This window comes from Sapajus apella, unplaced genomic scaffold (genome assembly GCF_009761245.1).
Source record: "Sapajus apella isolate SASKATOON/1434 unplaced genomic scaffold, GSC_monkey_1.0 scaffold3, whole genome shotgun sequence".
In the NCBI taxonomy this organism is placed as follows: Eukaryota; Metazoa; Chordata; class Mammalia; order Primates; family Cebidae; genus Sapajus; species Sapajus apella.
In genome coordinates, this window is record NW_022436943.1 from 23,627,206 (window position 1) to 23,654,814 (window position 27,609).

Below are 27,609 nucleotides of genomic sequence, written 5' to 3' on the forward strand. Positions count from 1 at the left end.
CTTTCAAATTTAACTTATTAAACCAATTGGAATTGAATTTTAAGTATGAGGTGGGATCCAGTTTCACCTTTTCTATATTAACCAGTTTTCCCAATACCTTTTCTTCAGGCAACTACCCTTTCCCCACTGATCTGCAATGCTGGTTCAGAGAATGAGTTTCCACATAAGAGTGGGTTGTTTATTGTCCAAACATTCTGTTTCAGCAATATGTTTCTAAGCTAACAATACATTGTAATAATTACAATAGATTTAAAGTAGATCTTGGTATCTGATAGGGCAAGAGGTCTTTCCTTGTCCTACTTTTTCAAGAGCAAATCAGTAATTCTTGTCTATTTGATCTACCACATAAATGTTCAAATGAGCTAGTTAGTTTTCATGAAAAGTCCTGATGAGACAATAGGATTTGCATTAAATCATAAACCAATTTGAGTAAAATTGTCATTTTAATAACACTGTCCTCCTATTTATAACAACACGAGTTTTCATTTATTTAGGTGTCTTCTAATGTTTTTCAATACAATTTTATTCTCTTCCATGTAAAAAACTCATTTTTCCCATTTTTCTGAGGTATCTTATAATTTATGTTGCTATTGTAACAGAATATTTCAAAGTTAAGACAGTAACAACAGACTACTTATAGAAATGCACATAAATGCTGTATTTGGATTTTATAGTAAAAAATTACTAAAAATTTATCTATAGCTTTTTTAAAAAATAGAAAGTCCTATCTTCAATATAACATTAAATTTTTTTTTGGTTGGGTGTGGTGGCTTACACCTGTAATTCCAGCACTTTGGGAGGCCAAGGCGAGTGGATCACTTGAGATCAGGAGTTCAAGACTAGCCTGGCCAATATGGAGAAACCCCATTTCTACTAAAAATACAAAAATTAGCTGGACATGGTGGCGTACGTCTGTAATTCCAGCTGCTTAGGAGGCTGAGACAGGAGAATCACTTGAACCTGGGAGGCGAAGGCTGCAGTGAGCCAAGATCGTGCCATCACACTCCAGCCTGGGTGACAGAGTGAGACTGTCTTAAATTTAAAAAAAAAAAAAAAAAAAAACCTATTTTTCTTTTCAGTGCCTAATAACTTACTGCTTTTGCTCTTGCCATTGCCCTGGGTCCAGTTTGCAGTGCAATGTTGAATTGATGTGATGAGAATAGGCATCATTGATTTACTCTGGATTTTAGTGTTTCACCATGAAGGAGATATTTAGTAAAAACATTTGGTAGCTAGCTGCATATTATTATAGTAAAGACAGTCTCTTGTATTTTTAGGTTGGTAAGCTTTTTAACAAATACATGAATTGATGTTAATTTTATAGATTGTTTTTCTGTATTTGTAAGATGACCATAATGGATTTTACTTTTAACCTATTAATTTGGTGAATACATTAGTAGATGATTTCTAATGCTTAATGAGGTTTGCATTTCTATAATAAACCTGTGAGCATGTATTATCTTTTATAAACAAATTTGGTTTTGCTTTATTAATATATTTTATAGGACCTTTGCATCTGTGCTTGAGTCAGAGGGACCTACTATTTTTCCTTCTATGGTGTGTTTGTTTGGTATCAAAATTACACTAGCCTCATGAAATAAGTTGCAGAGTGTTCCCAAATGTTCTAGTCTTTTAAAGATTTAAAATAAGACTGAAACTATAGGTTCCTTAACTGTTAGATAAATGCACATGTAAAATCATTTATTCAGATTTGTATGTTCTTTACGGAGAGATTTTTGACGGTGGTTTCAAGCCCTTAATGATTATCAGACTATTAAATTTTTCTATTTCTTCAGGTTATTTTTGATAAATTTTATTTTTGTGGACACAATTGCTTTTAAAAAATTTTTAAGTGTACAGGTATAAGCTATCCATCATGTTCCTGTGTTATCATTGTAATCCCTGCTACATTGTAATTATATCCCACTTTTCTTACCTGATTTTGTGTTTGTGTGTGTGTGTGTGTGTGTGTGTGTGTGTGTGCGCGTGTGTGTGTGCGCGCGCGCCCATGCGCGCGCACGAGCACGTTGGCCTTGTTTGTGTTCTGGAATCATTTTGTTAAGAGTTTTCAAATTTCTAGAGTTGTTTTTCACTCCCTATTCTTCATTCTCTATATATTATTGTTTCCTTGTTTATTAAATTTTCATTATGACTTCTTTCCTTCTATTTCTTTGTGCTTATTTTGTGGTTCCGTTTCTGACTTCTTTAGTCGGGTGTTTATCTCATCTGTTTTCACTGTTTTCCTATCTATTATAAGCTCCTTAAGGCTTTATCTCCCCTTTTGTTTCTACTTCAGTGGTATTCCAGATGGTTCATTATGTGGCACTTTTATGATCATTTATTTTTAAATAATTTCTAATTTCCATTATGATTTCTTCTTAGAAACATAAGTTATTTAAAAGTGTCTATTTTTGATTTTCAAACTAGAGGATTCTTATCTTTATAATGAATACTATCTTAACTGTGCTAAAGTCAGAGGATATAGTTATGTGACATTAGTCTTTTGGAATTTATAAAATCTTCTATATACTTCCTTTTTTTGGCTGGTCAGTATTAGAAATGCTGATATAGTTGTGTTAAAGTTTTCAACTGTAATGATATACTAAAATGCATGCAAATTATTACCAAGTGTTTATTTTGACATTATACTCACATGCATAAAGGTTTAAAATTGATTACATCTTCAACTGGGCGTGGTGTCCCATGCCTATAATCCCAGCACTTTGGGAGGCTGAAGTGGGAGAGTCGCGGAAGCCCAGGAGTTTGAGACCAGCCTGTGCAACACAGTAGTGAGATCTTGTCTCTACCGCTACTACTACTAACGGTAATAATAAAACATTTAAAAATCAATCGATAAATAAAATTATATTTTGTTGTTGAGTTCAGTTGCCTAGAGATTTAGTGGCCTAAAGCAACAATTAAAATTTATTATCTTAAAGCTTCTTTCTTTTTCATGTGTGTTTCAAGACAGGGTCTTGCTCTATCACCCAGGCTGTAGTGCAGTGGCCCCATCACGGCTCACTGCATCCTCACTCTTGGGCTTAAGTGATCCTCTGCCTCAGCCTCCTGAGGCGCTAGGAGTACAGGTGCACACCACCATGCCCAGCTAATGTTTTTCTTTTTCTCTTTTGTAGAGATGAGGTCTTGCTTTGTTGATCAGGCTGGTCTCTAATTCTTGGCCTCAAGCCATCCTCCTGCCTCAGCTTCCAGAAGTGCTCAGATTAGAGTCATGAGCCATCTGACCTGGTCTTCTTATAGCTTCTACGGGTCAGAAATTTCGGAGCAGTTTAGCTGTGTGGTTCTGTTTTGAGATCTCTCATAGGGTACACTCAGGGTGTCAGCAAGGGTACACACATCTGAACACTTGACTGGGGCAGGGGATCTTCTTTGAAAATGGCTCACTCAAATAGCTGGCAAATTGGTAGGGTCCGTTGAGACTTCAATTGATTAAATATGTACCTCTCCACAGAGTTGTCTAAATGTTTACACAGAATTCCACCCATAGAGTGTTTCAAAAGAACAAGGTGAAACAAGTGTTTTATAACTGAACCTCAGAAATCACACATTGTCATTTCTGGACTATCTTATTGGTTAAAAAGATCATGCCTATTCATTCTTAGATGAGCCTTTAAAAAGCCATGAATACCAAGAGACAAGGATCACTGGGTGGCATCTCAGAAGCTAGCTGCCATACAGAACAATATTTTTGCTTTAGAATTTCCTTTTTCTGTTACTTAAAAAATAAATTCTGGCTGTGCATGGTGGCTTACACCTTGTAATCCCAGCACTTTTGGAATCAGAGGTGGGCGGATCACCTGAGATCAGAAGTTCCAGATCAGCCTGACCAAGATGGTATAACCTCATCTCTACTAAAAATACAAAAATTAGCCAAATGTGGTGGTGCATGCCTGTGATCCCAGCTACTCAGGAGGCTGAGGCACAAGAATCGCTTGAACCCAGGAGGTGGAGGTGGAAGTGAGCCAAAATTGTGCCACTGCATTCCAGCCTGGGCAATAGAATGAGATTCTGTCTCAAAAAAAAAAAACAAAAAAAAAGCTATTTTTTTCTTTTGGTATATTTTTTCCCATCTTTTTACTTTTAAAATTTTCTGTATTTTTATTTTTATATTTTGATACAGGGTTGTTACCCAGGTTGAAGTGCAGTGGTGCTATCATGCTTTAACCTACAGCCTCAACCTCCTGAGCTCAAGCTATCCTCCCTTCTTAGCCTTCTGAGTAGCTGGGACTACAGGCACACCACAACTCCTGGCTAATTATTTTTCTTTTTATTTCTGAAGAGATGGGGTCCCCTGTGTGGCCCAGGCTGGTCTGCAACTCCTTGTTGCAGCTATACTGCCACTATGGCCACTGTTGTAAGTGCTGGGATTACAGTTCTAAGCCACTGCACTCAGCATCTATATTCTTTAGTTTACGTGTGTTCTTATAAACAACAGAAGTGGGATTTTGTTTGTAGTTTTTTGTATATTTGTTTTCTGTTTGATCATCTCCTTTAGTTGAAAATTTAACTCAATTTATATTTATTGTGATCACTGATATGTTTAGATTTGTTTTTACCATATACTACTGTCTTCTATTTCCTGTATTAACCTTTTTCTGCTTTTTAAAATCTTGATCAATGTTCAGTGATTTCACTATATCAAGCTGTTCTGTGATTATAGCATAATATGTAATTGACTTGATTTGTTTTGCTCTGTGAATATGAAGATCCACGTCTTTCATCAATTCTAAAAGTATTTCAGCAATTACCACTTTAAACATCTCACCGGCGTTTTTTCTCTTCCCTCTTTCTGGGTCTCCAATTAGATGTATGTTGCACTTTCTCTTTCTGTCCTCCCTATCTCCTAAAGCCCCCCGCATTTTCCAGCTCAGTCTCCCTGCTCTACCTTCTATATAAGTTCTTCAGATCTATCTTCTATTTCAAAAATTTCCTTTTTAGCTATGAGTTATGTCTACTCTGCTGTGTAACACATACAATAAATTTCAACCTTCCTTTGTTATTTTTTTTTCATATCTCAAACTGCTCTTTGGTTCTTTTTAAAATGTATCTATTTGTTTTTATGGTCTTCTTTACTATATTTTTAATACTCTATATAATTTTGAACATTAAATATAATTAATTTACATTTGATAAATGAAATTTCTAACAGCAACAATCTTTTAAAATCTGCTTCTGCAATTTGTTTTTACTTATTTGTCGCACTGAGATGTTCAACTCTGTATTTAGTGATTGTCTTTTTAATGCAATCTCATGTCCTTTGAAATTGTATCTATGAGAATTATTTGAGACCTTTATTTAAAGTGTTTTCTTTTCACAGGGTTTTTGCTAGCTTCTGCAAACTACTTGGGGATACTATCAGCCAAGTGTCACTTAAAAGTAAAATTTTACCTTTAGAGGTTTTTAGGTTACATATGTACTATGAATCTGGCTTACTAAAGGAGAAGTTATGACTTTTCTTCTGATAAAATTTTCCTTAAATTTTCCTTTTCCTGTACTAAACCCAGAGCCAAATATCTCCCTCGAGAGCATTCTCTCTCTCTCCCCCGTCCTGACCCCCTCTCCTTTAATTTGCTTATTTAATTCACAATGAGTATTGCCTTTCAGAGATCCTGAAAAGATATTTGCAGTCAAATCTGTCAACTTTTGCCAGTCCAAACTAAATTTCTTTACAAAAAATGGTCTTTTAAAACCTAGGCTGTATGCAGTGAAGAACTGCCAAACATCTTCAGAGAAAATGTCTGTTTTAGTTACATTCATCTTGCTTACTTCTCTTGATGTGTGATTTCATGCTGATCATGGACTCTGAGAATTCTCCTTACTTTCCACCAACTCAGATATGCAATTAAATAATTTTTAAATATAAATATATTAACAAAAAAACCAAAAGATTCCAGACAGAAAAAAAATATATATATATACATATATACACACACACGTGCATATATATATATATGTACACATGTATACACACACACACGTGCATATATATATATATATATATTCAAATAGCTGGCAAATTGGTAGTATATATACATATTCTGTTTGGAATCTTTAGGTGTTTTGCTAATGAAAGGATTTCTCTAGACATTCAGTCTACCATACTGTCAGAAATTCAAGTAAAGTATATCTATGGGGTTTCTCACTGGAAGATTGCAATGAAATGCTATGATTCTAGCCTTCTTTCTTAAACTCAGGCTTTCGGCCCTGATTAGCCTTTCTGCTTTAAAAGGAACAAAAACACAGAGCTATGCTTCACTCTACTACACTTTTATGAAATGTCATGATCGTCACTAATCCTGAAACAAGCCTTACATTAGATACTATCAGCTTCATTGTGAGAAGTGAGTGTTGATTAACCATGATGAGTAGCAAAGAGCCAATAATCCTCCATTATGTGAGATTTAGAGCCAGAAATTTCTGTGGTAGAAGTAAGGCCAATGGTCAGAAATTGAAATGAACGAGAGAAAAACAGAGCCAAAACACTCTCTTTATATTGATAATCTGTATGTTGCCTAAATAAATAAAAAAGGAGAGAGAGAAAGAAATGAACTTACCCTATATTGAAGATTAAATTCCAGGAAAAATACATTGTAGAAACATAACTCTCGAAAGACAAAGTCTAAATTGAATCAGTATCTGCTCTCAGAGATCTAAGATGTGCAGATGTTAGATGTACAAACTGACCATGTAAAGAGTCCATTTAACCTTTGGTCTTTCTATAATCTATTTCTCTGTGAGGAGTACCACCAACTATTCAATTAGACCAGGTAGAAGATTAGAAATTATTCTTGAGGAATTTCTCTCACACTTGCCATTTCCAATTTATTACCATATCCCTTACATTTTGCCCTCAAAATCTCTCTGAAATCAATCTACTTCTTCTCATATCCTCTACCAGTGACTTCCTGTAAGCTCTCATGATCTGGTGCCTGAACTACTCAGATATTTTCTTGACTGATCTTCCCATACCTACCTTTGCCTCCACCCAATCTGTTATTCACCTACCACCAGAATGACATATTCAAAATGTAAATGTTTACATCAGCTCCCTGCTTAAAATATCTCAATAGCTTCTCATCAATGTAGACAAAGGCCAAAGTATTAACATGATCTACAAGATTTATATTTTGACCTTATTACCTCTCAAATAATATTCTTCATGATACCATTTTCTCCAACTACACTGAGCTTCTTTATTTTCTTCATATTCAACAGTGCTCTCTCCTGCTCTACAAGACCTTTGCAAATATCAGTTTCCCTAAGTGGAATATTCCTTTTTTCCTTTGTTTTCTAAGTTAATTTTCACTCATCATTTAGATATCCGCTCAGGTACCACTTTCTCGGTGAAGCTCTTTCTGCCCTTTCTTGATTGGATTGTATCACCTATTGCATTGTCTTATGGCACCACATACTTCTTATTAAATAAGCCTAGAGTAATTGCAGTTATTGAAATAATATTTACCTTTAATATAGCTGAAAGCTCCATAAACACCTAACACATTACTGTCCCTAGAAAATAGCTTATTTCTTTTTAATTTTGAAATATATCAAAGATGAAAGCATACATATAATGCATTTGTGTGGGTAAAAGGCTAACAATAAATGAAACACCAAGTAATTTACCTAAGTGAAGAAAGAGAACACTGAGAGTCTGGGAAAGCCCCAGTTGTGCCTTTCCCCAATCATATACCCACCTTCCAGGTATAGATTTAAATAATTAAGCATTAACGTGAGTTTTTGATCAATATTCCTACATTCCCTTTACAAAATGTAAGTAATAATATTAATACTCACGTTGATAGGTATACCTCTAGTTTATATGTTCTCACCACAATGTAATGTTCCATTATATGTATATAAAGCAATGTTTTATTCATATTGATTGATATTGGGGTTGTTTGTTGATTTCTACAACTAAAAACAATGTTGCTTTGATTGATATTACTGTACATATTTCCTCTTAATCATGTGAAAGACTTCGTGAAGGGCGTATACCTAGGAAAGAACTGCTGACTTAAAGTGCTACACAAACCTTCAGTGTTCATTTGCATTAATAAAATATAAGTTATTTGATATAATATATATAATATATATACATTTATAGGAGTATTATATAAATTCTGTTTATTTTCTGCATTTTTCTCAATATACCCTACTATCATCTAAATCAAGGAAATATACGCTTATTAAAATTTAACCTATTTTAATAATATAGACATGCATTCAACAAATACTTATCAAGGCATTCATTATGTGTCAAGTACTATACTAGATGCCAAGATACTCTTTGTTTATTTTATTTTTGAGACAGGGTCTCACTCTGTTACCCATGCTGGCATGCAGTAGTGCAAGCTCAGCTCACCACAACCTCCGCCTCCCAGGTTCAAGTGATTCTCCTGCCTCAGCCTCCAGAGTAGCTGGAACTACAGGTGTGTGTCACCATCCCCAGCTAATTTTTGTATTTTTAGTAGAGATGGGGTTTCACCATATTGGCCAGGCTGGTCTTGAATGCCTGACCTCAAGTGATCCACCCACCTTGGTCTTTCAAAGTGCTGAGATTATAGGTATGATCCACCACATCTGGCCTATTCTTAATTTTCTAATACTTTTATTTCAACAGTTAATTTGAGTCTGAATGCCTGTCAGATGCTCAATATTATAGCCTACTCACTGATATTCACAGGTAATATGCATTGTAAGAAATACAGGGAGATCACGAGTAAATGAATACCTGCCAAAAACCAGTACATGATATGTTGTAAATTTCTGATAAAACCACCCTAAAAAGATTACTTATTATCACCTACTTATTATCACCTCACTTCTCATGTAATAGCAATATATTTGAACATTAACTAAAACATTTTTTTCAAAAATAAAACCACTTAAAAAAACAATTTGAAAAAGAATACACAGATTTAAAAGTTTAAATTTGATTATTATCTTGCATTAAAAATTAATCACTGTATTTCTCCCTAACCCCATCATCATCCCAGGCCTGAAAACGGTGTTACATGATGGAGTTTTAAGAAGCAACTGTAATATTCACAAGTACTGAACTAAACATTAACATAGTTCGATCAGTGTCAGGGAGTTCCATAGTACTTAGCCAATCATTACCTCTTTCTAGCTACTCTTTTCGCTAAACAACCTTTTATCTTCCAATAAATAAGAATTGCAATAATGGAAACATTGTCTGGTCTACACCCCAACAACATTATTATGGCTCAAACCGTGGCCATAATTTAGGTGTCCCAGAGACAAAATATTTATTACAGGCACACCCTAAGAAACAAACGAAAGCTTCCTACTAAGTATGCATGAAAGCCTGCGTTGAAGGAAATTTTTTCTGAGCTCACTTCCTGGTTCAGGGCTATAAGAGAAGATATAAGAGAAATGTCTGCCTATTTTAGAGAAAATTATGCTCTAAGATGATAAAAGAGATAATTTATAAGAATAGCTTAAGTTCTTTAAAATGTATTGTTCTGATAACCTTACTTAAATAAAAAGTATGATAAGTCTGGAGGAAGTGCAAAGGGGAAACATATAGAGACCGGGGAAGATGTGATTCTGGGCAGACACAGTGGCATGAGCAAAATCCATGAGGAATGGAAGTGAAGGGAGCTTACAGCCAAAACAGTATGGTAATAAAGGTCTAAAAACTTAGAAATATATTGTTGTGAAAAAATATTTATATAGTAGCATGTACAGTAAGCTCATACAGAAAGAAAAAAATGACCAAAGGCAAGTGGAATTTGTTTCTAGACTCCGCTACCACTTTTCTAAATTATTTAATCTCTCTCCTTTTAAATGATAGTATAATATTCTTACCAATTGATAAAATAGCAATATTTCCATTCATACTTTAAATAGATTTTATATATTTAAATACTAATATTAGCTAAACACATGTACCCCCCTATGGTCCAGTAATTTCACTCTTGGAAATATACCCATCAGAAATGAGTGCTTAAGTCCAATAAAAGACATGTAAACTATGCTCAAGACAGCTTCATTGTAATAGCAGAAAACAGGAAACCCAAATGACCATCAACAGCAGATTTGGTAAATTGTTTGTCATATATTCATTCAATGGCATACCACAGAGCAACAAAAAAATACACAGCAAGACAATCTAATAGATGAAATTAATCTATGTCTCGTTAGAAGCCCAGTGATGCCTTTGGGGAGCTGGAAATTTTCTATGTGCAGTAGCAATGGTCACATAAGTTGTGTGTGTGTGTGTGTGTGTGTGTGTGTGTGTGTGTGTGTGTGTGTGGTGTATATATATATGTATATATATATATATGAAAAAATTTGAGCGTATGATTAAGATGGGCTACCATTCAATAAAAAAATTCATTTAAAAGCAAAAGCAATGCAAAAATATATGTAAAAAGCCAGGAAAAGGCTAATTTGTTGACTCACTAAATTAACTACTGAAAGTTAATACTAGTTAAATTCATTTTTTAAAAGCTGCATTGGGTTGAGTTTGGTGGCTCATATCTGTAATCCTAGCACTTTGGGAGGCCAAAGTGGGCAGATTACTTGAGGTCAGGAGTTCAACACCAGTCTGGCCAACATGGTGAAATCCCGTCTCTACTAAAATACAAAAATTAGCAAGGCATGATGGCAAGTGCCTGTAATCCCAACTACTTGGGTGGCTGAGATGGGAGAATCGCTTGAACCTGGGACATGGTGGTTGCATTGAGCCCAGATCACACCACTGTACTCCAGCCTGAGTGACTGAGTGAGACTGTCTCAAAAAAAAAAAAAAAAAAAAAACAAAACAAAAAAAAAACACCCACACACACAAAGAGAAAACAAAAAAAGCTGCATTGATGTTGGTGAAGCTGCAGAGAAAAGGAAATGCTTGTACACTGTTGGTGGGAATGTAAATTAGTTCAGTCACTGTGGAAGGCAGTTTGGAGATTTCTCAAAGCTCTAAAAATAGAACTCCCACTTAACCTAGCAATCCCATTACTAGGTATGTGCTCAATGGAAAGTAAATGATTCTACCAAAAGACAAATGCATTTGTATGTTCATTGCAGCTCTATTCAGAACAGCAAAGACATGACATCAACCTTGGTGCCCATCACCGGTGGATCAGATAAAGAAAAGTTGTTATATGTATATATACATATACATATATATATATATACACATATACATATATATATATACACACATATACACACACACACATTCCATGGAATACTATGATGTAGCCACTAAAAAAGAAATAAATCGTGTTCTTTGCAGCAGCATGGATACAACTGGGGGCCATTATCCTAAGAAAATTAACACAGAAACAGAAAACCAAATATTGCTTGTTACATGTGGAAGCTAAATCTTAGGTACACATGGACATACAGTTAGGAACAGTAGACTCTGGGAACTCCAAAAGGAGGGAGGGAGAGAAGGGGGCAAGGGCTGAAAAACTTCCTATTGGGTATCATGTCCGCTATCTGAGTGGTGGGATCAATAGAAGCCCCAACTTTAGCAACATCCAATATACCCTTGTAACAAACCTGCACATGTCACCCCTGAATCAAGAATAAACATGGAAATTTAAAACATAAAATAAAGGTAAACAAAAATGCTGTATTAATAAACATTCTCAGCCTGTACAAAAATTTTAAAAAGGATTAGGTAGATTGTATTATTTCCATTTAATGAACATTTGATATTAAGAAAATAATTTGAAATATTACTCTCATAAGGAAAAAATAATTCAATAATCAATGTAAAAATCCATATACAAATTACTCATAGTGAATAAATATAAAGCATACATCTGCAAACAAACACACACATATAAGAAACTGGACAGAAATTGCAAAGAAGGAAGTATGTGTGTGCTGGATAGTTATTTAATTTTCATTTAAAATTATTTGAATGTTCCATTTTTGCTTTTGATTAAGAATACCCATAAATATTTTGAGAGTTAGGAGAACTAACTAATGTAAAATGTTATTAAGGGCGGATCTGGCCTGGCGAAGTGGCTCATACCTGTAATCCCAGCACTTTGGGAGGCTAAGTCAGGCAGATCATCTGTGGTTGGGAGGTCAAGACCAACCTGACCAACATGGAGAAACCCTGTCTCTACTAAAAATACAAAATTAGCCAGTTACGGTGGCATATGCCTGTAATCCCAGCTACTTGGGAGGCTGAGGCCAGAGAATCACTTGAACCTGGGAGGCGGAGTTTGTGAGCTGAAATCACTCCAAATCACTTGAACCCGGGAGGCGGAGGTTGTGAGCTGAGATCACGCCATTGCACTCCAGCCTGAGCAACAAGAGCAAAACTCCATCTCAAAACAAAACAAAACAAAACAAAACAAAACGCAGATCTAAGCCAAAAGAAAAGGAATTAGAGAAGACATGGAGGGAGGAAAAAGTAAAAAATTAAGAAAAGGGAAAAACATTACAGGCCAAAAACATTTCAAATGGGTGTGTAGTTGGGTATAAGTTTACAGAACAGGAAGAGGCCAAGGAAGAAAGAACAAATTAAGGCAGCTGAATCTCATAAAGGAAGATATATAATGTTGCTGTTAAGCACAGCAGAATATCATCTCTGCTCCTAACTGGTTGTGTAGCACCCATCTGTAAAATTGGAATGATAATGATATAGTCATCAGCTTGTTGACTATTAATTCATCGTCGTAAATGAATTAATGCTTTATCAGCATTTAGAACAGTGCCTGCCAATAATAAGTGCTCAGTAAATATTAGGTAATGCAATATTTTTGCATTTATTTATTTCCTGTTATAAATAAAAATTTTCAGAGAACATAAAGAGGAAAGATTAATTTCACTGGATTATTTCCTAAATTTCACCTTTTAAAAAATTCTTAAAATTCATAGCCTTACCAAAGTTAATCTATTTACTTTGATAATGATTTTCCTCACCACTCAGAAATTTGACATTAATTTTACCTAGTATTCATTGAGCCCTGATTCACACAATTGCAGCTTTGCAGAAATCCCACATGAAACAGCAGCTGAACGAGCACTGCCCTGATCATATAAACAATGGTACTTATTCCATGTAAGCCTCAAAGCTAATTTAACACTTGGAATTTAGTGGATATCATAATGGCTAGAAAAACAAATAAATTACTCTGGGGAAAATATTAGCTTTTTGGCTGAGTATTCAACAGAGTTATTATTACTTCAGTAATAGTCTATCATCTGGACCTAGAAAATAGACACTGTACAGGTAAAATACCTCCCTATTTCCCCATCCCTCACAGCATAAGAGGTAAAATATATGGAATAGTCACTAGGGAGCTTGCATTGGCCACTGATCTCAGTTTCCTTCTCTGAAATTTATCTTGTTATGCTTCCCCTAAAGTTCTTTTGCTGCTGTTTTCTCGAAGTAGAACACAGCACCATAATGAATGGGTAGATAACTTCCTCCATCCACCTTCCACCTCTCGTGCACACACACACATAGAAACAAATAAACAGGAAAAGAGTAGTTTCCAGAGTCTGTGTCATCAACCACATAAAGAAAAAAAAAATGCCCTGTTGCTTAAGGCAATCTCCACGTGCACTCTGCATGCGGAGAGGCAAGATGGTCCACGCCAGTACTGGCCTCTACCAACAGCAGCAGCACCTGAAAACTTGCTACAAATGCAGGCACCACCCTAGACCTACTGAGTCCTGGGGTGAAGCCCAAAAATCTTCAGAGTTACTAGCTTTCCAAGTAATCCTGATGCCCACTCAAGTTTGAGAACCACTTGCGCGTGCAATTTCCGTGTAAACTGCCTCTTAAATAAATCTTAAAAGTAGCGGAAAGTCTAGCAGCACTGTCAACTCTCTAGTGTAAACTAACCCCTGTCAACTTTATTTATCTTCAAACATAATTAAGATAGAGACGATAGGTTTTTCATAAATGCAAGAAAATATTTTTCCCATAAATCTATTTAAAAGCCATTGAAAATAGAAAGCTGGTACAGCTAATCTAAAAAAACAATTCAAAGTTAAGTTGTTACAACATTGAATAAAAGATCACCCCAGACAACAAAAGAATTGTACAGATTAAACTTCCTTTAAATAACCTTTAGACCTGGACTGACCAAGTAGGTAGCCACTGGCCACATGTGGTCACAGAGCACTGAACTGTGACTGGGAGACAGTGAGATGTGCTGTAAGTGTGAAATGCACAGATTTCCAAGACCTACTATGAAAAAAGAACATAAAAGATCTCATTAATAATTTTACTTTGTTTTTTCTCATTAATAGTTTATATATTTATATTAGCTAATCACTGAAATGATTGTATTTTTAATATATTGGTATTGGGGTAAATAAAATAGATTATTAAAATGACTTTTCTTTGTTTGTACTTACCTGCAATGTGGCCATAAGAGAACTAAAAGTACACATGGGCTGAATGATATCTTTATTGTCCAGTACTGCTTTAGAGTCCTTAACTAGCACTTCTTAGTAATAATCATTCTTAATCCAAACAAAAATAATTATGTCATGTAATACACACTTTCAAGTTGTATGTAAAGAATGAGTCAGAGTTATTTTGTTTGCTTGTTTTGCTTCATTAAATACTCAATATCCTAATTTCCTTTCTCCTCTTGCTTCCCTGGTCTTCTGTGACAATATCCACTAAAACTTCTGCTGTTGAGATCTCCCAGTCAGCTGGGTCTATTGAATTATCTCCAATCATCAATAAGTATGAAAAAAGACACCTGTACAAATCAGAGGAAACTCACCGAAACTGAGAACTAAAGGATAAAATATATTCATGTGATGTTCATGTGTGGGAGGCTGGGGAGGATTTGGAAGGAATATTGTCCACAAAGGATGAAGGCCCAGAGATAAAAAAAAAAAAAAAATAGCCTTACTAATTTGAGGGGAATGGAGAAAACTCAGATGTGACTAAAACTTCAGGAGTCAAAGAAAATTACAAGAGGTAAGAGAGAGATGGCTGAGGCGGGAGCATCAAACACCTCATAGGCTGCAATAAACTTTATTCCTAGTACAATGAGAAACCAATCAGATGATTTTAAGCAGGAAGATAACATGCTCTTATTTATGTTTTAAGAATATCATCCTTGAAGGGAGCAATGTGATTATTGAGAAAGCAGTTCATAGACTACAGCAGTTGTCCAGGTACACAATTGGCTCAGATCACACAGTAGTAGCAGAAGTAAAGATAAGTGGAAAACTTGAGGCCCATTTGAAGGTAATACTGGCAGATCTCTAACTTACCGATGAATTAGATAAGATGTGTAAGGAGAAGATAGAAATTAAGAAAGACTATTGGCTTTTGAATTAGGCAAAAAATTGGGAGTTATTTTTTTCTTAATCTAGTTCCAATATGACAAGAGGAAATTAAAAATAAAGGAGAAAAAATATTTCAATTGATTAAGCAACTACCAAGTACCAGAAATGGTGCTGAGTGTCGTCTTATATATGTTCAGTTGAAGATTCTCAGGAATCTTATGAAAATAGGTGGTAGTCTCCCAGATTAGAGACGAGCAAACTAAAGCATACAGAAGTTAAATAGCTAGGACCCGATAAATTTATCTAAATCAATAAACTACTGTTCCTAATATATTTATTGCAAGATAGGCAAAGCCATAACACAACTAATCACTCATAGTTTTAAAACAGAATCACTGGAGTGAGCACGTTCTTCCAAACACCCATGAGCTGAAATAACATTGTTAATGACATTGAAGTGTTTGCGAGTGTGAATCATGGAGCTTGTACTGCAATCAGGGTTGTTAGGATTTTACCTGAGAAACTCCGAAATAACCTGTTTAATGCATAACTTCAAATACAGAAACTGCCCTTTGTATCTTAAGTGCTTATGCATATTTATATCTTTCAAACAGGACAGAGAAAATGCCACCTTAGATAGTGTCCCTTGGAATGGGTCTGACATCTTGAAACTTTTGCTCAGCATGAAAGATGCTTTGCTGTGTTTTTCTTTCCATTGATTCCAGAGAAGTACCCAGTTTAGCAGACTCTGGATTATTGTTTGTGTACATTCAACGCTTCTTACTAAAACTCACCATTTATAAATAAAAGTGTTACATAAATGCCTCTACTAGGACCTGAACCCAGCAGAGTACAAAAGCCTCAAATAAATACTTAAACTGTTTCTCCCAAATGCAAATACAGTATCTGCCTTGCTTTGGAGTTCAGCTTACTTTGGCATTGTTGTTTAACTTCTGATAGCTTCGGGAAGACAAACACGCTTGCCCACAGAACTTCCCTGGCTGCTATTTAATCAAAACACTATCATTTACTCAAAGGCCATGATGGGAAAATAGTGGTTTGTACATAAGTAGCAGACAGAAATAATTTTTTTAAAACAAGAGACTTATCACTAGGTTATTCATGAAAGAGTGTTCTTTCTATATATTCAGTGACTCCAGATATCATCCTCTAGCCACATCAGTTTTGCCATTTGTCCTAGCCAGAGAGACTTGTTAAAAGGGGAATATACTAAGCCTAACAGTGAGGAAAGTATGGATGAGGATGGGTATTAAGAGAAAGGAAAGCTTTCTACAAGTAAACATTAATGGTTTGGTTCTAGATGTTTGAAATGAGTTGATGTGATTAATAGTCGAAAACAAATATATGCATAGACTGTAAGGAAGAGTTAAAACATCCAAGCTTCTAACAAGACATAATCATTTTATGGCTGCTCTATTATTGCTGACTGAACGGTGTGGCCCTCCCCAAATCACATGTTAAAATCTTAACCCCCAGCAGTACCTCGGAAAGAAATAGCTAAGGTAAGATGAAGTCATGTGGGTGGGCCCTAATACAATATGACTGGTGTCCTTATGAAAGGGGATTAGGACACAGACGACACACCAATCTAGGGGCAGCCATATGAGGACACAAGGAGGAAGCAGCCATCTGCAAGCCAAGGAGAAGGGCTTCAGAAGACACCAAGCCTGCTGAAAACTTGATCTTAAATTTCCAGCCTCCAGAACTGTGAAAAGATAAATATCTGTTATTTGAGCCACCCAGTATGTGGAATTATGTTATGGTGGCCCTAGCAAACTAACACTTCATATTAAAATAAGTGTGTGTGTGTGTGTGTGTGTGTGTGTGTGTGTGTGTGTGTGTGTGCATGTTTGTGTGTACTTCAATTATATTGTGTAATTCAATTCTATGTTTTAAAAGGTGATATGCAATCTCTTTGTCATGCACGTTTTTATAGAAATGAATTTATATTAGTCTAGGTTACATTAATTTCCCATATTTTGGTCTCATTTTTTTCTTGTATCAAAATAATCTTCATTAGTTTTGATGGTTACTCCCATTTTGCTCTTTGTTTTAAATTGACAAGTTGTTCAAGGAATAATACTTAAAAGTGTAAGAATGGCACTAATGATAGATAATGGAAAATACAGCAAATGATTAAGAATGGTTAAGTTCTTTAATTTAATTCAATTAAACTTAGAATGAAGTATTTCATATATTTACAATCTAAATACACATGTGTTAATATTCTGATGCTTGTTATTAATGCATGTTATTTATGCATAAATAATATATATACAGATATACATATATATGTGCAAATGTGTATTTAAAATATATGCTGTGTGTGTGTGTGTGCATGTGCACACGCACACACATGTTTTTATGTATGTATGTATATTAGTATCCTGGAATAAGTGATTTGTATATTACAACACTTACCATAATCCAACTTCAGTGAGACTTGTAGTTATTTTCCCAACTAGTTTGCCAGTTCCTAAACTTCAAGGATTTTATTTTTAAGTCAATTGAGCCACAACATGTTTCGCAAATAAAATCCATTCAAAAATTGTCTAATTGAATTGTAACCCTTTTTAACAAAGGATACATTTTTATCATAGCTGCTTCTTTCAAAAAAATGGTAGTTCAATTTTACAGATGAAATGTCAGATTTTGGACTTATATATAAGAAAAAAAAATGTGCTTTATGTAGTAGAAAACCACGATGTTATCCAAAATTGTTTTGGGCTTAAATAATAAAACTACATGTTATGTAGGCATACTATTTATTCTCCATTACAACTTGAGTATATACGGCAGCTTGAGGACATAAATCAAAAATATTCTCTACTTACACAACAATTACTTTGCAAATTATAAAAGTTTTAGCATTCTGGGAATCTATGCATAAATAGAAGAAAAAATATGACCATTAAAATTTATAAGCCACGTGGCAATGGAGAGTAATTCAATATATATTCCATGTGCTAGGTACAAATATACCCAAGTTTCCTATTTAATATACCCATAATGAGGATAGTTTCAGGTAGCAGGGTTCTTTGTCTAGAAAGGAAGTGGCCCACTAAATTAAGAAGCTTTTAAAACACCCCATGTCTTTTAAATTGTAAGCCTCATTTCCCAAGAAGTTTTACTAAGTAATTACTAATCACGAAACTTTCCAAACTAATACTTATTTGTGATTTTTGAAGAGAAGACAGTAAAGCATACACATTTATAATTAACTAATCAAAATTTATTGTGCAAAACTAGATAAAATTCAGTATCATAAGCACCAGGTTCTATCTGATCAAACATCTGACTATTATGATTTTTATTCCTGATTTCACAAATTAGTTTCAATTAAAATATCGAGTTCAGGGTTTTACAAAATCTAACATGTCTCAGAAGGTCAATGGTGCTTTGTTCATTTATACATAAAATATCAGTTAAATTATTTTCACCTAATAGGTGCTCAAATTTAATCCAGTGAAATCATTCATATGCTTCATGTAAATAATTGATGGAACACAAAGAAAGAGAAAAATAAAATTACCTTATTCCTTTTTTAGTTTTAGAAGACACTGTAAAAACTGAAATGAGATTAATAGACTTTAGTGTTAAAGTTATTATAAGAAGAAACTGGACTCTGGAGACAAATGTCCTTGGTTCATATTTAATGCCTACACTAGTTGTTTAGTCTCAACTGGGTATTCATAACATCTCCTTGACTTAGTTTCCTCAGCAGCGTAGTAGAGATAACAATAGCTTATATCTTATAGAGTTACTGAAAGAATTAAACAATTTAATATATGTGAAGCACTTAGTGTCTAGCACAGACAAACTGAATAAATGTTAACTCCCGGTAATCCCGGCTATTCGGAAGGCTAAGGTGGGAGGGAGGATGGCTTGTGGCCAGGAGTTTGAGGCTACAGTGAGCTGTGATCGCACCACTGCACTTCAGCCTGGGTGACAGGGACACTCATCTATAAAAAATAAAAATAAGAGAATGTTGACGAGTCACAGCAGTGTGTGTGTGTGTGTGTGCTCGCATGTGTGTGTACCAAACATACAGAAATCAGAATAAATAGATAGAATATTAACAAAATAAAGAAGAGTCAAGATAGCAAGCAATCACAATATTTATTAAGTACATCCGCCTTTTGCCAGACTCTATGCTGAGCACTTTAAATGCCATCTTATTAACGTCTCACAATGTACTGTGAACTGAGCAGGCAGAGCTCAGGGAAGTTTGCAAACATGCTCAAAGCTTCAGGCTTCAATCAAGTATATTTAGCTCCAAAGCTGGCAAGTGTTTTTCATCACCCCAAATGAATTAAGTATTATGAACATAAATGGAATGATTTTGCAAATGTATTTTAAAAGAAGCTCGGGCCTTCTAGGTTAATTTGGGAGAAAGTGGCAGATCCAGTGAGAAGTCTACGTAGACATGCTGCACAATACTTGAACAGTTCTTAAAGTGATTTTGAAATGATCACACAAGAGATATACAAATAACATACAGTAATGTTTATGAACATATTAAACATAATTACTTTTTAAATCATTTTTACCTTCTTTATAAGGGTACACTATTTTGATATGGAGAAGCCACACACTTGCAAGTAGATTTCAATTTCTCTGGATTATAATCTACTGTTACTTTACCATAAAAAGAAGCTATAGGAGTTTAAAATGGGTGAAAATTTTGAAAACAGAGCAAATTAGCACATTTCAGAACTTCCAAGTGAGTTCGAAAAACTAGAGGAAAATATTAAAATTCCCAGGTCTGGAGCCTGTTCAGCAGTAATTTTTATTCATGTTTCAGAAGCTGATCTGAGGTTCGAATTGCATGGCAGTGGCATGGAGAAAAAAGTCAAGCCAGAGCCCTGAGCAAAGCAATGAAAACAAAATATACTGAACAAAAGGAGTATGTTTGAAAATGTAAGTTCTTTGAATTCCCATGAGAAACTAAAATAATAAAATTAAAAATAAATAACTTGATCACATTATTTTTTCTTAACAAATTAACTAACACATGTAGTTTTACTTTATTTATCTAGAGTCAAGTAACAAATAAAGGACAATTAAAAGAAAACTCACAGAACCTAAAATGTCTTCTGAGATTCTAGAGTTCTTGTGAATCCTTCTGTAATAACCGTGAATTGCCATTTTTTAAGTACAGCTATACACCCCAACTTTTATCAGAGCCTATTGTACCACCTGCCAGAGCTCAGCAGGACACTGTCCCCTGCCCTACTGGGAAAGTGCCCTCCTCAGCCCTTGCAGACCAATCCAGCTGTCATTCTTTCCTCACACTCCATTAAATTCACACATACATGTCCCCATGCACACACACACATGCACACACCGACATTGGCTTAAAACCGAAAAACCTATATTTAATATTGATTACGCATGGTTCCAGGTCTCTGTGCCTTCACATAGTTGTCAGAGGAAGCTAATGTGGGGGAAACACTATAGACTGTGTATATGAAAGAATTCTACAAACTGTAACGCTCAACTCTTAGTGTCAATATTGTTACTGTATTGATATTTATTAGTATTATTGCTCACAGAAAGAGTCTAAATTCCATGACACAGAGAGGTCATGGAATAGCATGACACAAAGAGGTCTTTACATTCAGGTTAATCTCTATTTTTGCAAATTCATTTTCTGTCATCTTTTTCTATTTTACTATATATTGAGGCCTCATAAACCCAACTTTTTACTTTTTTTATTTGTACATGCTATTCCCATTTATGATTATGATATCCTTTACCTTTTTTCTCTTGGTCAAATCATACCCCTTGGACAAGAATAAATTCATGTGGGGAGAAAATATTTTCAAAACCCCTATCTTAAAAAGGACTAATATATATAATATATATAGAACTCTTCTAACTTCATAATGAAAAAAACAATTAAGTTTTTAAAAGGGGGGGTGCTGCATAGGGTTTGAACAAAACTTCACCAAAGAAAATCATTTGTTACATAAGCTCATGGAAAGATGTTCAGAATCATTAGTCACTAGGGAAATATAAATTAAAATCACAACGAAATATCTCATAACTTTTACAATGTCTAAAATTAGAAGAGTGACCATACCAAGTGTTGGTTAGGATGTAAAGAAACCGGAACTCTCAAGCCTCACTGGTGGGAACGTAAAATGGGTCAACTACTCTGGAAACCAGACTGACAATTTCTTGCTTATGACTCAGCCATTCTCTTCCTAGGTAATCAAATGAGACCAATGTAAGCATACACACCAAGACTTGATACGAGAAAGTTTATAGCAACGTTATTTGTAATAACCAAAAACTGGAAACAACCTAAATTTCATCAACAAGTAAATGGATAAACAAATTGCAGAATATCTATACATTATGCTATTTAGAAAAAAAAAAATTAAGAACTATTGGTACATGCAACCAAATAAATGCATCTTAAAATAATTACACTGAGTAAAATATGCCAGACACAAAATAATACTGCATGACTTTATGGATATCATATTCTAGAAAATGCAAAGGAATTTATAGGGGCAGAAAGTAATGGTTGCTTTGGGACATGGGAGGAGGAGATGGGAAGGAGCAGGAGAAAGAGTGTATAAAAGAGCTTTAAAAAAAATCTTTGGAGGTGTTGGCTGTATTCCCTATCTTTACTGTGGTGATAGCATGGGTATACACCTATATCAAAACTTCTCAGATTGTACACTTTAAATATATGAAGTTTATGGTATGTCAATTATACCTCATAAATCTAGATGTTTTTCCCCCAAAGGAATAAACTCCTGATGAACACAATAAGATGAATGAATCTCAAAATAATTATGCTAAATTAAAAATATAGTAAGACATAAAAGGGTGCATATTATGTGATTCCATTTATATATTACTCTGGAAAAGGCAACATTAATGACAGAAATCAGATCGGTGGTTGCCTATGGAGTAGTGGAAGGGGATAATTACAGAAGAGCACAGGGAATTTGAGGGGGTTGGGTGCAGAAATGTTCTTTATCTTCATTGTGGTAGTGGTTACAAAACTACATACCTTTGTCAAAACTCACTGAAACACATGCATAGAAAGGGATTTTACTTAATGCAAATTATATTTCAATAAACCTAACTTAAAAAATAAAGAATTTACATGCATCTCTTATTTAACATACTCCAGGTAAAGTGAGTGGGCCTTTCACCAGGTTTTAATAGTACTTCCCCAGGACTCAACAATTATACTTATCATAGTGAATAATAATTTTATTTTTATTTTTTGAGACAGCCTTGCTTTGTCACCCAGGCTAGAGTGTATTGGTATGATCTCTACTCACTGCAACCTCCCCCTCCTGGGTTCAAACAATTCTCCTGCCTCAGCCTCCCAAGTGGCTGAGATTACAGGCACCTACCACCATGCCCAGCTAATTTTTTTGTGGGGTTTCACCATGTTGGCCAGGCTGGTTTCAAACTCCTGACCTCAAATGATCCATCTGCCTTGGCCTCCCAAAGTGCTAGGATTACAGGTGTGAGCCACTACGCCCAGCCAATAATTCTTTTTTATAGGTATCCCCAACCAGACGGAAGAACCTTAGGAAAGAATTGTTTCTAAGTCATTGCTGAGAAATACAGAAATGTAGGTCAGTTTCAATCTCTCCCACCCCTTCATCTTACATATTCTATAGTCCTTCAATTCAGTTTAAATACCTTTGAAACATATAGATTTTAATCTCTCCTCATCTTCATTGCCACTGGACACTGTAGTAGTTCTTACTATTTCCCTCCCCTTCCCTCCCGTCCTCCTCCCCTCTTCTCCCCTCTCCCCTTCTCTCCCCTCTTCTCTTCTTTGCCCTCCTCTCCTCTCCTATCCATCTTTAATTCATCTTGCAAAATGCTGCCAGTCAATCTTAAAAAAAAAAAAAAAAAGTCATAACTCAACCTGCTTAAAGGTTTTGATGACTTCCTGGTGCCTAGCAGACATCGTTCCAATCCTTGTTACCCACATTCAATATTGTTAGAATCTGGCACAGTGTTCCTTCCGCACTTCATCTCTTGCCACTATTCCAACTCAGGTGCAGTCTCCTCTGCCCCAAATAGTTTTCTAATTCTTCTCCACTCAACAAGCTTTCATCGGAAGTTCATTAACACTCCCCTGAGATATCTCCAGACTACTCAAGCCAAATGTGTCCTTTGTGCTTCTGTTTTCCATGGTATTACACTAATTATAATTATTATCCTAATATACTCGTGTCACCTTATGTTTGTCTTCAAGATAGGTTATTGTTGTTTGCAGGTAGTACTTATACTTGTATTCCAGATACTGTGTAGAGATCCTGTAACTTAATTCCTGCTGAAGTAATATATACTAACTTTATTTGGAACCTATAACTATGATGTCTGAAATAAGCAAATGCAAAAAAAAAAAAATTGTAAAACATAATCTTCAGTTAGCCAAGAACATAAGCAAAGCACAGGGCAGTGTGTAAGCCCAGAGCAGTAAAGATTCAAATTATTTGAAACAATAAATTGTCAGGTCCAGGTAATACCATACTTTTAAATGATATCCTACTATTAAATAATGATACTTTTAAATGAAGTGGTGAAAAACTGCCTAGATTTCTTGACAACTTTTTGTTATCCTGTATAAATATGATTCTTTCATACTGAAACACAGTGTATGGAGTGTCAAACATTCAACAGATAAAATGGTTGATTTAAATAATGCAGGCATTTATCCACATGTACTTTGAGAGTAAGAACTATTTTCTCATTTCACAGCAATGTAATCTGAAGAAACAATTAAGTGACTTGCTCCGGGCTGCACAATTTGCAGCGGGCAGAACTGAGATCAGCACACAGGTGGGGGTGACTCCAAAGCCAGTGCTCTAGCCATTGAACTATACTTGGTGTGATTTTTCTCTACACTGCTTAGCTGAAAGCTCTAAGAAATTAGAGACTCTCTTTCTTATTCATCTGGTTTATATAATTCCCAACAATGAAGAATCAATTTTTCAACAATCGATTGACAACATTCTAAATAAATCATTTTCATCAAGTGTTGGCAAGCATGATACAGTGAATATACTGTGGGTGTTTAGAAAGGCTATTGGCAATATCTACCAAACATCTCCCTGATGCCAGCAATTCTCTCCTCAGGATAAATAAACAGCAGTACCTATGCAAAGATAATGTACATAGATACTCACATCGTTGTTTGTAATATTTGAAAATTGAAAAATCTAAATGAATATTCTGAGGGATATTGGCAGAAAAAACTGTATATATTGACAGATAAGTATTTAAAAATATTAAAGAAAAATAAATTTCAGAATACTAGTATGATATGAACCATTAGTCATATTTAAAATAAATAAAATTTCTGTATTATACACATGGAGATTAGAAAAACACAAACCCAAACATCAACAGAGGTTACATATACATGGAGTGGAATGAGGAAGGGAGCTCTTTTCTATTTTACTACAATTTTGATGTTGTTTTCATGAGAAAATATTACCTTCAGAATTCAGAGAAATAATCAGAATTTAAAAAAAAAAAAAAAAAAAAAACAAACAGGCCAGGCACAGTGGCTCATGCCTATAATCCCACCACTAGAGGCTGAGGTGGGTGATTATGAGGTCAGGGGTTCGAGACCAGTCTGGGCAGCGTGGCGAAACTCCCATCTCTACTAAAAATACAAAAATTGGCCCGGAGTGGTGGCGGGTGTCTGTCATCCCAGCTACTTCAAAGGCTAAGGCAGGAAAATTGCTTGAACTTGGGAGGCGGAGGTTGCAGTGAGCCAAGATTGTGCCACTACACTACACTCCAGCCTGGGTGACAGAGCAAGACTCTGTCTTGGAGGGGTAGGGGGGAAGGCACTCAAAAACAAATACTTATTATTTGAATGAGGAGTATTTTTTAAAAAATTCTTAGCAATCCCGAAAATAAATTTGTGCTGTCCCATATGCCTATAACCCTGATTAAATAATGCAATATATGTGAGATCTTAATAAACACACTTTACTAAAAGGGTTGAACTTTCATAAAGCATGTTGGAAATTTTTCCTTATTTATAGGACCATAAATAGAGCTTAGGGGAAATGGGAAAAAAGACAAATGGCTCTCAATTTTCCACTCTATTTTGAAAAGTGAAAAATGAGCAGTGTACCACCATTCACCACAACCTCCCTCTCTTCACCACACCTTCAAATGATACCAGGAAAGGCCCCAACACTACTTGGTCACCTACTTCAACCATACGGCAGATCAGGTGGCCTGAGTGAGAGTGTGTACAAGACATGAAAAGAGAGGGAGTGGTGGTGAGGAGGTGGGGACAGGAGGATTCCTGTGGAAAAACGGTGACAGCTAGACAGGAAGAATGGTTTAATGACGAATAACTGCTTCTGAAGGGAGAGGAGAAACCCGTAAAACGAACGGGAAAGCAGAAGAAACTAACAAAAACAAAACCAGGAAACGTTGCTATCCATGAGTGTTTAGTTTCCAGGACATCCCATTCACTTTTGAGCTTCTGGATTCTGTATTCTCTTGCCCTTGCCCTCAAGTGAAAACTCATCCTGATTGTTTTGCTTGTTGGAGCAGTGCTTTGACCCAGCAAGCCTTATAAGCACAGATCATCAGGTATGAAGCACAAATATTCCATTCTAAGATCTCATCACGTGCTGGCTTATTTCAGTTAGACACAGAACGGTTATTGCTTAACTGGCACGTTGTTAACTAAGCTTCCAAAGGACATTTCATCCCAAAGTTAGCTAGGAAGGTCTCAATACTGTATTTAAAATATCCCCCAAAGGCATCACCGGCAGATACCCACTCCCAAAATGTGTCTGTGAGACGACTGGAAGCTAAGACTTGAGCAAAGGCCATGGGGTGATGCTGCAGAACCAAGCACCTCCCCCACAGACCTCCAGGGTTCAGGAACCTCCGTACGTCCTGGGCTTGCCCCAGGCCACAGAAGTACTTCCACGGAAGCCCCCCAGACACCTGGGAATCACATGACTCGCTACAGCCACCAAAGCTTTCTCTGCACTCAAACAAATACAACTTTTCTTTCTTTCTTTCTTTTCTTTTCCCGGGTAAAGGACTGGCACCTTTCTCTCCCCCGCTCCCTCCACTCCCTGCTGCCCCACCTCCAGCGCAGGCTGGGCGAGGCCTCGGGGTATCTGCTTTCCAACACTGCCTGGCCTAGGGGTCCTCGGGCTCAGCCCTCCCTTCAGCCGCCCGAGGGGAACCGAGGCTCCTCCTGCCCGGCAGCCGCCGGGGCGGTGCACTGCGGCCAGCCCGGGCCCCGGGCGGCGGCGGAGAAACTTACCTGCGCGGGCCGCTCCCGGAGCTCCCTAGTCGCAGTCAGCCGCGCGGCCGCCGCCGCATCTCCCTGCAGCAGGTCCCCCACCCGCCCCGCCGCGCTGTCCCGCGCCGCACTTTTCCCAGGCTGGGAAGTTTGCTGAAAGCGAAGAAGTGGGAAGTGGGGGTGGGGCTGGGGGCACCTGGGAGAGGGAGCTTAAGGATTTTGTTGTTGTTTGTTTGTTTGTTTGTTTTTCCCGATCTCTAGCAAAGATTTTAGACCATATGCTGAGAGAATATTAGCTTTGCTCAATGGCGACAGGGCAGCGCCCTGACTCTCACAGCCCGATCGATTTACTAAACAAACTGAAACGTGGGTGGGGACGTTAAACAGTAACCACCAGACTCAATGAAAACTGAAAGCAGCGAGGCCGCCACCGCCTCGGCGCGCGCATTTCCCTGTTCCCAAGGCCCCAGGGCGACCGACGGTCGGGCCAGTGAGTCCCAAGGCCCGGCCTCCGAGACCGCAGTGGCTCTCCCGGGCCTCCGCGGGGCCGCCAGGCGGTGACTGCCGCCGCCACATGCCGGAATCTCCACCTTCCGGGCGAGGCGCACCGCGCCGGACCACTCCTGGCCGGAGTGGATCGCTGTGCGCCTCTCCCACGCGGGGGAGCCCCCGAAGGTCCGCGCCTGCAGCCCGAGGCCAAGGCGTCCTTCCAGCGACGCGGGCGCAGGCCCCTCCTCCGCCCCGCGTCCCGCCTGGTATTGGGCGATGTCAACCCTGGCTTGTGGAAGTGCTTTTGGACACGCGGTGGCAGGAAGAAGCCTGCTGACCCTAGAATGCTGATTTTATCCTGAGCTCATGAGGTCCTGAAAAAAGGCTGGAAGTATAATTAAAGGGAATTAAATGGGTTCCTCGGGGCATCTCTGAAGCCACACCACTAGGGGAAGCCGCGATCTTTTCTTCAAACTGCACCTTGGGTCTCTGGGGTTGTAATTTACCACGAGGCTTCTGACCATCTAGCTCTGCAAGAGCTCTGGGAAGAGGAG

At 36.7% G+C, this 27,609-nt stretch overlaps 1 protein-coding gene across 1 annotated transcript in view; it reads right to left on the reverse strand.

The window, feature by feature from the left end:
* The window catches only part of HNF4G (hepatocyte nuclear factor 4 gamma), a 137,063-nt gene extending 109,919 nt beyond the window's left edge, over positions 1 to 27,144 (reverse strand). The window contains exon 1 of the mRNA XM_032250941.1: positions 26,588 to 27,144. The gene's annotated coding sequence lies outside the window, so the exon portion shown is untranslated. The remainder of the gene's footprint in view (positions 1 to 26,587) is intronic.
* Between the last annotated feature and the right edge of the window lie 465 nt (positions 27,145 to 27,609).